Source organism: Apteryx mantelli, unplaced genomic scaffold, assembly GCF_036417845.1.
Source record: "Apteryx mantelli isolate bAptMan1 unplaced genomic scaffold, bAptMan1.hap1 HAP1_SCAFFOLD_62, whole genome shotgun sequence".
NCBI classification, from domain to species: domain Eukaryota; kingdom Metazoa; phylum Chordata; class Aves; order Apterygiformes; family Apterygidae; genus Apteryx; species Apteryx mantelli.
Window position 1 is genome coordinate 374447 of NW_027118791.1, and position 12421 is coordinate 386867.

Genomic DNA, 12421 nt, shown 5'->3' on the forward strand with positions numbered 1-12421 from the left:
CATCACAACCACAAACTGCAGCCACATCACCAGCACTGGCCTATCAGGCACGGAGCCACAAGTGACATCACAAACACAAACTCCACCCACAGGAAAAGCAGTGGCCTATCAGGCACTGAGCCACAAGGGACCTCAGAATCACAAACTGCACTCACATCACCAGCACTGGCCTATCAGGCACTAAGCCACAAGTGACATCACAACCTCAAACTGCAGCCATGTGACCAGCAGTGGCCTATCAGACACTGAGCCACAAGTGACCTCACAACCACAAACTGCAGCCACATCACCAGCAATGGCCTATCAAGCACTGCCCAACAAGTGACCTCAAAATCACAAATTGCAGCCACAGGACCAGCACTGGCCTATCAGGCACTGAGCCACAAGTGACATCACAACCACAAACTCCACCCACATCACCAGCAATGCCCTATCAGGCACTGAGCCACAAGTGAACATCACAAACACAAACTTCAGCTGTGTGACCAGCACTGGCCTAGCACTCACTGAGCCACAAGTGATATCACAACGACAAACTGCACCCACAGGACCAGCACTGGCCTATCAGGCACTGAGCCACAAGTCACCTTAGAATCACAAACTGCACCCACATCACCAGCACTGGCCTATCCGGCACTGAGCCACAAGTCACATCACAACCACAAACTCCACCCACAGGACCAGCACTGGCCTATCAGGCACTGAGCCACAAGTGACATCACAAACACAAACTCCACCCACAGGACTAGTACTGGCCTATCAAGAACTGAGCCACAAGTGACATCACAACCTCAAACTGCACCCACATCACCAGCACTGGCCTATCAGGCACTGAGCGACAAGTGACATCACAAACACAAACTGCAGCCACATCACCAGCAATGGCCTATCAGGCACTCAGCAACAAGTGACATCACAACCACAAACTGCACCCACGTAAACCAGCACTGGCCTACCAGGCACGGAGCCACAAGTGACATCACAACCACAAACTGCACCCACAGGACCAGCACTGGCCTATCAGGCACTGAGCAACAAGTGACATCACAAACACAAACTGCACCCACATCACCAGCACAGACATATCAGGCACTGAGGCACAAGTGACATCACAAACACAAACTGCAGCCATGTGACCAGCACTGGCCTCTCAGGCACTCAGCCACAAGTGACATCACAACCACAAACTCCACCCACAGGACAAGCAATGGCCTATCAGGCACTGAGCCACAAGTCACATCACAACCACAAACTCCACCCACAGGACCAGCAGTGGCCTATCAGACACTGAGCCACAAGTGACCTCACAACCACAAACTGCAGCCACATCACCAGCAATGGCCTATCAAGCACTGCCCCACAAGTGACCTCAAAATCACAAATTGCAGCCACAGGACCAGCACTGGCCTATCAGGCACTGAGCCACAAGTGACATCACAACCACAAACTCCACCCACATCACCAGCAATGCCCTATCAGGCACTGAGCCACAAGTGACATCACAAACACAAACTGAACCCATATGACCAGCACTGGCCTATCAGGCACTGAGTCACAAGTGACATCACAACCAAAAACTGCACCCACATGACCAGCATGCCCTATCAGGCACTGAGCCACAAGTGAACATCACAAACACAAACTTCAGCTGTGTAACCAGCACTGGCCTAGCACTCACTGAGCCACAAGTGATATCACAACGACAAACTGCACCCACAGGACCAGCACTGGCCTATCAGGCACGGAGCCACAAGTGACCTCACAATCACAAACTGCACCCACAGGACAAGTAGTGGCCTATCAGGCACTGAGCCACAAGTCACCTTAGAATCACAAACTGCACCCACATCACCAGCACTGGCCTATCAGGCACTGAGCCACAAGTGACATCAAAAGAACAAACTGCAGCCACATCACCAGCAATGGCCTATCAGGCACTGAGCCACAAGTGACATCACAAACACAAACTGCAGCCACATCACCAGCACTGGCCTATCAGGCACTGAGCCACAAGTGACGTCACAAGCTCAAACTGCACCCACATCACCAGCACTGGCCTATCAGGCACTGAGCCACAAGTGACATCACAAACACAAACTGCAGCCACATCACCAGCAATGGCCTATCAGGCACTCAGCCACAAGTGACATCACAACCACAAACTGCACCCACGTAAACCAGCACTGGCCTACCAGGCACGGAGCCACAAGTGACATCACAACCACAAACTGCACCCACAGGACCAGCACTGGCCTATCAGGCACTCAGCCACAAGTGACATCACAAACACAAACTGCATCCACAGGAAAAGCAGTGGCCTATCAGGCACTGAGCCACAAGTGACATCACAACCACAAACTCCACCAACAGGAGCAGCATGGCCTCTCAGGCACTGAGCCAAAGGGACCTCACAACCACAAACTCCACCCACATAACCAGCATTGGCCTATCAAGCACTGCGCCACAAGTGACATCACAACAACAAACTGCAGGCACAGGACCAGCACTGGCCTATCAGGCACTGAGCCACAAGTGACATCACAACCACAAACTGCAGCCACATCACCAGCACTGGCCTATCAGGAACTCAGCCACAAGTGACATCACAACCACAAACTGCAGCCACATCACCAGCACTGGCCTATCAGGCACGGAGCCACAAGTGACATCACAAACACAAACTGCACCCACAGGAAAAGCAGTGGCCTATCAGGCACTGAGCCACAAGGGACCTCAGAATCACAAACTGCACCCACATGAACAGCACTGGCCTATCAGGCACTAAGCCACAAGTGACATCACAACCACAAACTGCAGCCATGTGACCAGCAGTGGCCTATCAGACACTGAGCCACAAGTGACATCACAACCACAAACTGCAGCCACATCACCAGCACTGGCCTATCAGGCACGGAGCCACAAGTGACATCACAAACACAAACTGCACCCACAGGAAAAGCAGTGGCCTGTCAGGCACTGAGCCACAAGGGACCTCAGAATCACAAACTGCACCCACATGAACAGCACTGGCCTATCAGGCACTAAGCCACAAGTGACATCACAACCACAAACTGCAGCCATGTGACCAGCAGTGGCCTATCAGGCACTGAGCCACAAGTGACATCACAACCACAAACTGCAGCCACATCACCAGCAATGGCCTATCAAGAACTGCCCCACAAGTGACATCACAACCTCAAACTGCACCCACATCACCAGCACTGGCATATCAGGCACTGAGCCACAAGTGACATCACAAACACAAACTGCACCCACCTGACCAGCACTGGCCTATCAGGCACTGAGCCACAAGTGACATCACGAACACAAACTGCAGCCATGTGACCAGCAGTGGCCTATCAGACACTGAGCCACAAGTGACCTCACAACCACAAACTGCAGCCACATCACCAGCAATGGCCTATCAAGCACTGCCCCACAAGTGACCTCAAAATCACAAATTGCAGCCACAGGACCAGCACTGGCCTATCAGGCACTGAGCCACAAGTGACATCACAACCACAAACTCCACCCACATCACCAGCAATGCCCTATCAGGCACTGAGCCACAAGTGACATCACAAACACAAACTGAACCCATATGACCAGCACTGGCCTATCAGGAACTGAGTCACAAGTGACATCACAAACAAAAACTCCACCCACATGACCAGCATGGCCTATCAGGCACTGAGCCACAAGTGACATCACAATCACAAACTGCACCCACATGAACAGCACTGGCCTATCAGGCACTGAGCCACAAGTGAACATCACAAACACAAACTTCAGCTGTGTGACCAGCACTGGCCTAGCACTCACTGAGCCACAAGTGATATCACAACGACAAACTGCACCCACAGGACCAGCACTGGCCTATCAGGCACGGAGCCACAAGTGACATCACAATCACAAACTGCACCCACAGGACAAGCACTGGCCTATCAGGCACTGAGCCACAAGTCACCTTAGAATCACAAACTGCACCCACATCACCAGCACTGGCCTATCAGGCACTCAGCAACAAGTGACATCTCAATCACAAACTCCACCCACAGGACCAGCATGGCCTATCCGGCACTGAGCCACAAGTCACATCACAACCACAAACTCCACCCACAGGACCAGCACTGGCCTATCAGGCACTGAGCGACAAGTGACATCACAAACACAAACTGCAGCCACATCACCAGCAATGGCCTATCAGGCACTCAGCAACAAGTGACATCACAACCACAAACTGCACCCACGTAAACCAGCACTGGCCTACCAGGCACGGAGCCACAAGTGACATCACAACCACAAACTGCACCCACAGGACCAGCACTGGCCTATCAGGCACTGAGCCACAAGTGACATCACAAACACAAACTCCACCCACATCACCAGCACAGACATATCAGGCACTGAGGCACAAGTGACATCACAAACACAAACTGCAGCCATGTGACCAGCACTGGCCTCTCAGGCACTCAGCCACAAGTGACATCACAACCACAAACTCCACCCACAGGACAAGCAATGGCCTATCAGGCACTGAGCCACAAGTCACATCACAACCACAAACTCCACCCACAGGACCAGCATGGCCTATCAGGCACTGAGAAAAAAGTGATCTCACAATCACAAATTGTAGCCACATTACCAGCAGTGGCCTATCAGACACTGAGCCACAAGTGACATCACAACCACAAACTGCAGCCACATCACCAGCAATGGCCTATCAAGCACTGCCCCACAAGTGACCTCAAAATCACAAATTGCAGCCACAGGACCAGCACTGGCCTATCAGGCACTGAGCCACAAGTGACATCACAACCACAAACTCCACCCACATCACCAGCAATGCCCTATCAGGCACTGAGCCACAAGTGACATCACAAACACAAACTGAACCCATATGACCAGCACTGGCCTATCAGGAACTGAGTCACAAGTGACATCACAAACAAAAACTGCACCCACATGACCAGCATGGCCTATCAGGCACTGAGCCACAAGTGACATCACAATCACAAACTCCACCCACATGAACAGCACTGGCCTATCAGGCACTGAGCCACAAGTGACATCACAACCACAAACTCCACCCACAGGACAAGCAATGGCCTATCAGGCACTGAGCCACAAGTCACATCACAACCACAAACTCCACCCACAGGACCAGCATGGCCTATCAGGCACTGAGCCACAAGGGACCTCACAACCACAAATTGCACCCACATGAAAAGCACTGGCCTATCAGGCACTGAGCCACAAGTGACATCACAAACACAAACTCCACCCACAGGACCAGCATGGCCTATCAGGCACTGAGCAACAAGTGATCTCACAATCACAAATTGTAGCCACATTACCATCATTGCCCTATCAGGCACTGAGACACAAGTGACCTCACAACCACAAACTGCAGCCACATCTCCAGCACTGGCCTATCAGGAACTCAGCCACAAGTAACATCACAACCACAAACTGCAGCCACATCACCAGCACTGGCCTATCAGGCACGGAGCCACAAGTGACATCACAAACACAAACTCCACCCACAGGAAAAGCAGTGGCCTATCAGGCACTGAGCCACAAGGGACCTCAGAATCACAAACTGCACTCACATCACCAGCACTGGCCTATCAGGCACTAAGCCACAAGTGACATCACAACCTCAAACTGCAGCCATGTGACCAGCAGTGGCCTATCAGACACTGAGCCACAAGTGACCTCACAACCACAAACTGCAGCCACATCACCAGCAATGGCCTATCAAGCACTGCCCCACAAGTGACCTCAAAATCACAAATTGCAGCCACAGGACCAGCACTGGCCTATCAGGCACTGAGCCACAAGTGACATCACAACCACAAACTCCACCCACATCACCAGCAATGCCCTATCAGGCACTGAGCCACAAGTGAACATCACAAACACAAACTTCAGCTGTGTGACCAGCACTGGCCTAGCACTCACTGAGCCACAAGTGATATCACAACGACAAACTGCACCCACAGGACCAGCACTGGCCTATCAGGCACTGAGCCACAAGTCACCTTAGAATCACAAACTGCACCCACATCACCAGCACTGGCCTATCAGGCACTGAGCAACAAGTGACATCTCAATCACAAACTCCACCCACAGGACCAGCATGGCCTATCAGGCACTCAGCCACAAGTGACATCACAAACACAAACTCCACCCACAGGACTAGCACTGGCCTATCAAGAACTGAGCCACAAGTGACATCACAACCTCAAACTGAACCCACATGACCAGCACTGGCCTATCAGGCACTGAGCCACAAGTCACATCACAAGAACAAACTACAGCCACATCACCAGCATTGGCGTATCAGGCACTGAGCCACAAGTGACATCACAAACACAAACTGCACCCACATCACCAGCACTGGCCCATCAGGCACTGAACCACAAGTGACATCACAAACACAAACTGCACCCACATCACCAGCACAGACATATCAGGCACTGAGGCACAAGTGACATCACAAACACAAACTGCAGCCATGTGACCAGCACTGGCCTCTCAGGCACTCAGCCACAAGTGACATCACAACCACAAACTCCACCCACAGGACAAGCAATGGCCTATCAGGCACTGAGCCACAAGTCACATCACAACCACAAACTCCACCCACAGGACCAGCATGGCCTATCAGGCACTGAGCCACAAGTGACATCACAACCTCAAACTCCACCCACATGACCAGCATGGCCTATCAGGCACTGAGAAAAAAGTGATCTCACAATCACAAATTGTAGCCACATTACCAGCAGTGGCCTATCAGACACTGAGCCACAAGTGACCTCACAACCACAAACTGCAGCCACATCACCAGCAATGGCCTATCAAGCACTGCCCCACAAGTGACCTCAAAATCACAAATTGCAGCCACAGGACCAGCACTGGCCTATCAGGCACTGAGCCACAAGTGACATCACAACCACAAACTCCACCCACATCACCAGCAATGCCCTATCAGGCACTGAGCCACAAGTGACATCACAAACACAAACTGAACCCATATGACCAGCAGTGGCCTATCAGGCACTGAGTCACAAGTGACATCACAACCAAAAACTGCACCCACATGACCAGCATGCCCTATCAGGCACTGAGCCACAAGTGAACATCACAAACACAAACTTCAGCTGTGTGACCAGCACTGGCCTAGCACTCACTGAGCCACAAGTGATATCACAACGACAAACTGCACCCACAGGACCAGCACTGGCCTATCAGGCACGGAGCCACAAGTGACATCACAATCACAAACTGCACCCACAGGACCAGCACTGGCCTATCAGGCACGGAGCCACAAGTGACCTCACAATCACAAACTGCACCCACAGGACAAGTAGTGGCCTATCAGGCACTGAGCCACAAGTCACCTTAGAATCACAAACTGCACCCACATCACCAGCACTGGCCTATCAGGCACTCAGCCACAAGTGACATCAAAAGAACAAACTGCAGCCACATCACCAGCAATGGCCTATCAGGCACTGAGCCACAAGTGACATCACAAACACAAACTGCACCCACATCACCAGCACTGGCATATCAGGCACTGAGCCACAAGTGACATCACAAACACAAACTGCACCCACATGACCAGCACTGGCCTATCAGGCACTGAGCCACAAGTGACATCACAAACACAAACTGCAGCCATGTGACCAGCAGTGGCCTATCAGACACTGAGCCACAAGTGACCTCACAACCACAAACTGCAGCCACATCACCAGCAATGGCCTATCAAGCACTGCCCCACAAGTGACCTCAAAATCACAAATTGCAGCCACAGGACCAGCACTGGCCTATCAGGCACTGAGCCACAAGTGACATCACAACCACAAACTCCACCCACATCACCAGCAATGCCCCATCAGGCACTGAGCCACAAGTGACATCACAAACACAAACTTCAGCTGTGTGACCAGCACTGGCCTAGCACTCACTGAGCCACAAGTGATATCACAACGACAAACTGCACCCACAGGACCAGCACTGGCCTATCAGGCACGGAGCCACAAGTGACATCACAATCACAAACTGCACCCACAGGACAAGCACTGGCCTATCAGGCACTCAGCAACAAGTGACATCTCAATCACAAACTCCACCCACAGGACCAGCATGGCCTATCCGGCACTGAGCCACAAGTCACATCACAACCACAAACTCCACCCACAGGACCAGCACTGGCCTATCAGGCACTGAGCCACAAGGGACCTCACAACCACAAACTGCACCCACATGAAAAGCACTGGCCTATCAGGCACTGAGCCACAAGTCACATCACAACCTCAAACTCCACCCACATGACCAGCATGGCCTATCAGGCACTGAGAAAAAAGTGATCTCACAATCACAAATTGTAGCCACATTACCAGCAGTGGCCTATCAGACACTGAGCCACAAGTGACCTCACAACCACAAACTGCAGCCACATCACCAGCAATGGCCTATCAAGCACTGCCCCACAAGTGACCTCAAAATCACAAATTGCAGCCACAGGACCAGCACTGGCCTATCAGGCACTGAGCCACAAGTGACATCACAAACACAAACTCCACCCACATCACCAGCACTGGCCTATCAGGCACTGAGCCACAAGTGACATCACAAACACAAACTGAACCCATATGACCAGCACTGGCCTATCAGGCACTGAGTCACAAGTGACATCACAACCAAAAACTGCACCCACATGACCAGCATGGCCTATCAGGCACTGAGCCACAAGTGAACATCACAAACACAAACTTCAGCTGTGTGACCAGCACTGGCCTAGCACTCACTGAGCCACAAGTGATATCACAACGACAAACTGCACCCACAGGACCAGCACTGGCCTATCAGGCACGGAGCCACAAGTGACCTCACAATCACAAACTGCACCCACAGGACAAGTCGTGGCCTATCAGGCACTGAGCCACAAGTCACCTTAGAATCACAAACTGCACCCACATCACCAGCACTGGCCTATCAGGCACTCAGCCACAAGTGACATCAAAAGAACAAACTGCAGCCACATCACCAGCAATGGCCTATCAGGCACTGAGCCACAAGTGACATCACAAACACAAACTGCAGCCACATCACCAGCACTGGCCTATCAGGCACTGAGCCACAAGTGACGTCACAAGCTCAAACTGCACCCACATCACCAGCACTGGCCTATCAGGCACTGAGCCACAAGTGACATCACAAACACAAACTGCAGCCACATCACCAGCAATGGCCTATCAGGCACTCAGCCACAAGTGACATCACAACCACAAACTGCACCCACGTAAACCAGCACTGGCCTACCAGGCACGGAGCCACAAGTGACATCACAACCACAAACTGCACCCACAGGACCAGCACTGGCCTATCAGGCACTCAGCCACAAGTGACATCACAAACACAAACTGCATCCACAGGAAAAGCAGTGGCCTATCAGGCACTGAGCCACAACTGACATCACAACCACAAACTCCACCAACAGGAGCAGCATGGCCTCTCAGGCACTGAGCCAAAGGGACCTCACAACCACAAACTCCACCCACATCACCAGCATTGGCCTATCAAGCACTGCGCCACAAGTGACATCACAACAACAAACTGCAGCCACATCACCAGCAATGGCCTATCAGGCACTGAGCCACAAGTGACATCACAACCACAAACTGCAGCCACATCACCAGCACTGGCCTATCAGGCACGGAGCCACAAGTGACATCACAAACACAAACTGCACCCACAGGAAAAGCAGTGGCCTATCAGGCACTGAGCCACAAGGGACCTCAGAATCACAAACTGCACCCACAGGACCAGCACTGGCCTATCAGGCACTCAGCCACAAGTGACATCACAAACACAAACTGCATCCACAGGAAAAGCACTGGCCTATCAGGCACTGAGCCACAAGTGACATCACAACCACAAACTCCACCAACAGGAGCAGCATGGCCTCTCAGGCACTGAGCCAAAGGGACATCACAACCACAAACTCCACCCACATCACCAGCATTCGCCTATCGAGCACTGCGCCACAAGTGACATCACAACAACAAACTGCAGGCACAGGACCAGCACTGGCCTATCAGGCACTGAGCCACAAGTGACATCACAACCACAAACTGCAGCCACATCACCAGCACTGGCCTATCAGGAACTCAGCCACAAGTGACATCACACACACAAACTGCACCCACAGGAAAAGCAGTGGCCTATCAGACACTGAGCCACAAGGGACCTCAGAATCACAAACTGCACCCACATGAACAGCACTGGCCTATCAGGCACTAAGCCACAAGTGACATCACAACCACAAACTGCAGCCATGTGACCAGCAGTGGCCTATCAGGCACTGAGCCACAAGGGACATCACAAACAAAAACTGCACACACATATCCAGCACTGGCCTATCAGGCACTCAGCCACAAGTGACATCACAACCACAAACTGCACCCACAGGACAAGCAATGGCCTATCAGGCACTGAGCCACAAGTGACATCACAATCACAAACTGAACCCATATGACCAGCACTGGCCTATCAGGAACTGAGTCACAAGTGACATCACAAACAAAAACTGCACCCACATGACCAGCATGGCCTATCAGGCACTGAGCCACAAGTGACATCACAATCACAAACTGCACCCACATGAACAGCACTGGCCTATCAGGCACTGAGCCACGAGTGACATCACAACCACAAACTCCACCCACAGGACCAGCATGGCCTATCAGGCACTGAGCAACAAGTGATCTCACAATCACAAATTGTAGCCACATTACCAGCATTGCCCTATCAGGCACTGAGCCACAAGGGACCTCAGAATCACAAACTGCACCCACATGAACAGCACTGGCCTATCAGGCACTAAGCCACAAGTGACATCACAACCTCAAACTGCAGCCATGTGACCAGCACTGGCCTATCAGGCACTGAGCCACAAGTGACATCACAAACAAAAACTGCAGCCACATCACCAGCACTGGCCTATCAGGCACTGACCCACAAGTGACATCACAAACACAAACTGCACCCACATGACCAGCACTGGCCTATCAGGAACTGAGCCACAAGTGACATCACAAACACAAACTGCAGCCACATCTCCAGCACTGGCCTATCAGGAACTCAGCCACAAGTAACATCACAACCACAAACTGCAGCCACATCTCCAGCACTGGCCTATCAGGCACGGAGCCACAAGTGACATCACAACCACAAACTCCACCCACATCACCAGCAATGCCCTATCAGGCACTGAGCCACAAGTGACATCACAAACACAAACTGAACCCATATGACCAGCACTGGCCTATCAGGAACTGAGTCACAAGTGACATCACAACCAAAAACTGCACCCACATGACCAGCATGGCCTATCAGGCACTGAGCCACAAGTGACATCACAATCACAAACTGCACCCACATGAACAGCACTGGCCTATCAGGCACTGAGCCACAAGTGACCTCACAAAAACAAACTGCAGCCACAGGACCAGCACTGGCCTATCAGGCACTGAGCCACAAGTGACATCACAATCACAAACTGCACCCACATGAACAGCACTGGCCTATCAGGCACTGAGCCACAAGTGAACATCACAAACACAAACTTCAGCTGTGTGACCAGCACTGGCCTAGCACTCACTGAGCCACAAGTGATATCACAACGACAAACTGCACCCACAGGACCAGCACTGGCCTATCAGGCACTGAGCCACAAGTCACCTTAGAATCACAAACTGCACCCATATGACCAGCACTGGCCTATCAGGCACTGAGCAACAAGTGACATCTCAATCACAAACTCCACCCACAGGACCAGCAATGGCCTATCAGGCACTCAGCCACAAGTGACATCAAAAGAACAAACTGCAGCCACATCACCAGCAATGGCCTATCAGGCACTGAGCCACAAGTCACATCACAACCACAAACTGCAGCCACATCACCAGCACTGGCCTATCAGGCACTGAGCCACAAGTGACGTCACAAGCTCAAACTGCACCCACATCACCAGCACTGGCCTATCAGGCACTGAGCCACAAGTGACATCACAAACACAAACTGCAGCCACATCACCAGCAATGGCCTATCAGGCACTCAGCCACAAGTGACATCACAACCACAAACTGCACCCACGTAAACCAGCACTGGCCTACCAGGCACGGAGCCACAAGTGACATCACAACCACAAACTGCACCCACAGGACCAGCACTGGCCTATCAGGCACTCAGCCACAAGTGACATCACAAACACAAACTGCATCCACAGGAAAAGCACTGGCCTATCAGGCACTGAGCCACAAGTGACATCACAAACACAAACTCCACCAAAAGGAGCAGCATGGCCTCTCAGGCACTGAGCCAAAGGGACATCACAACCACAAACTCC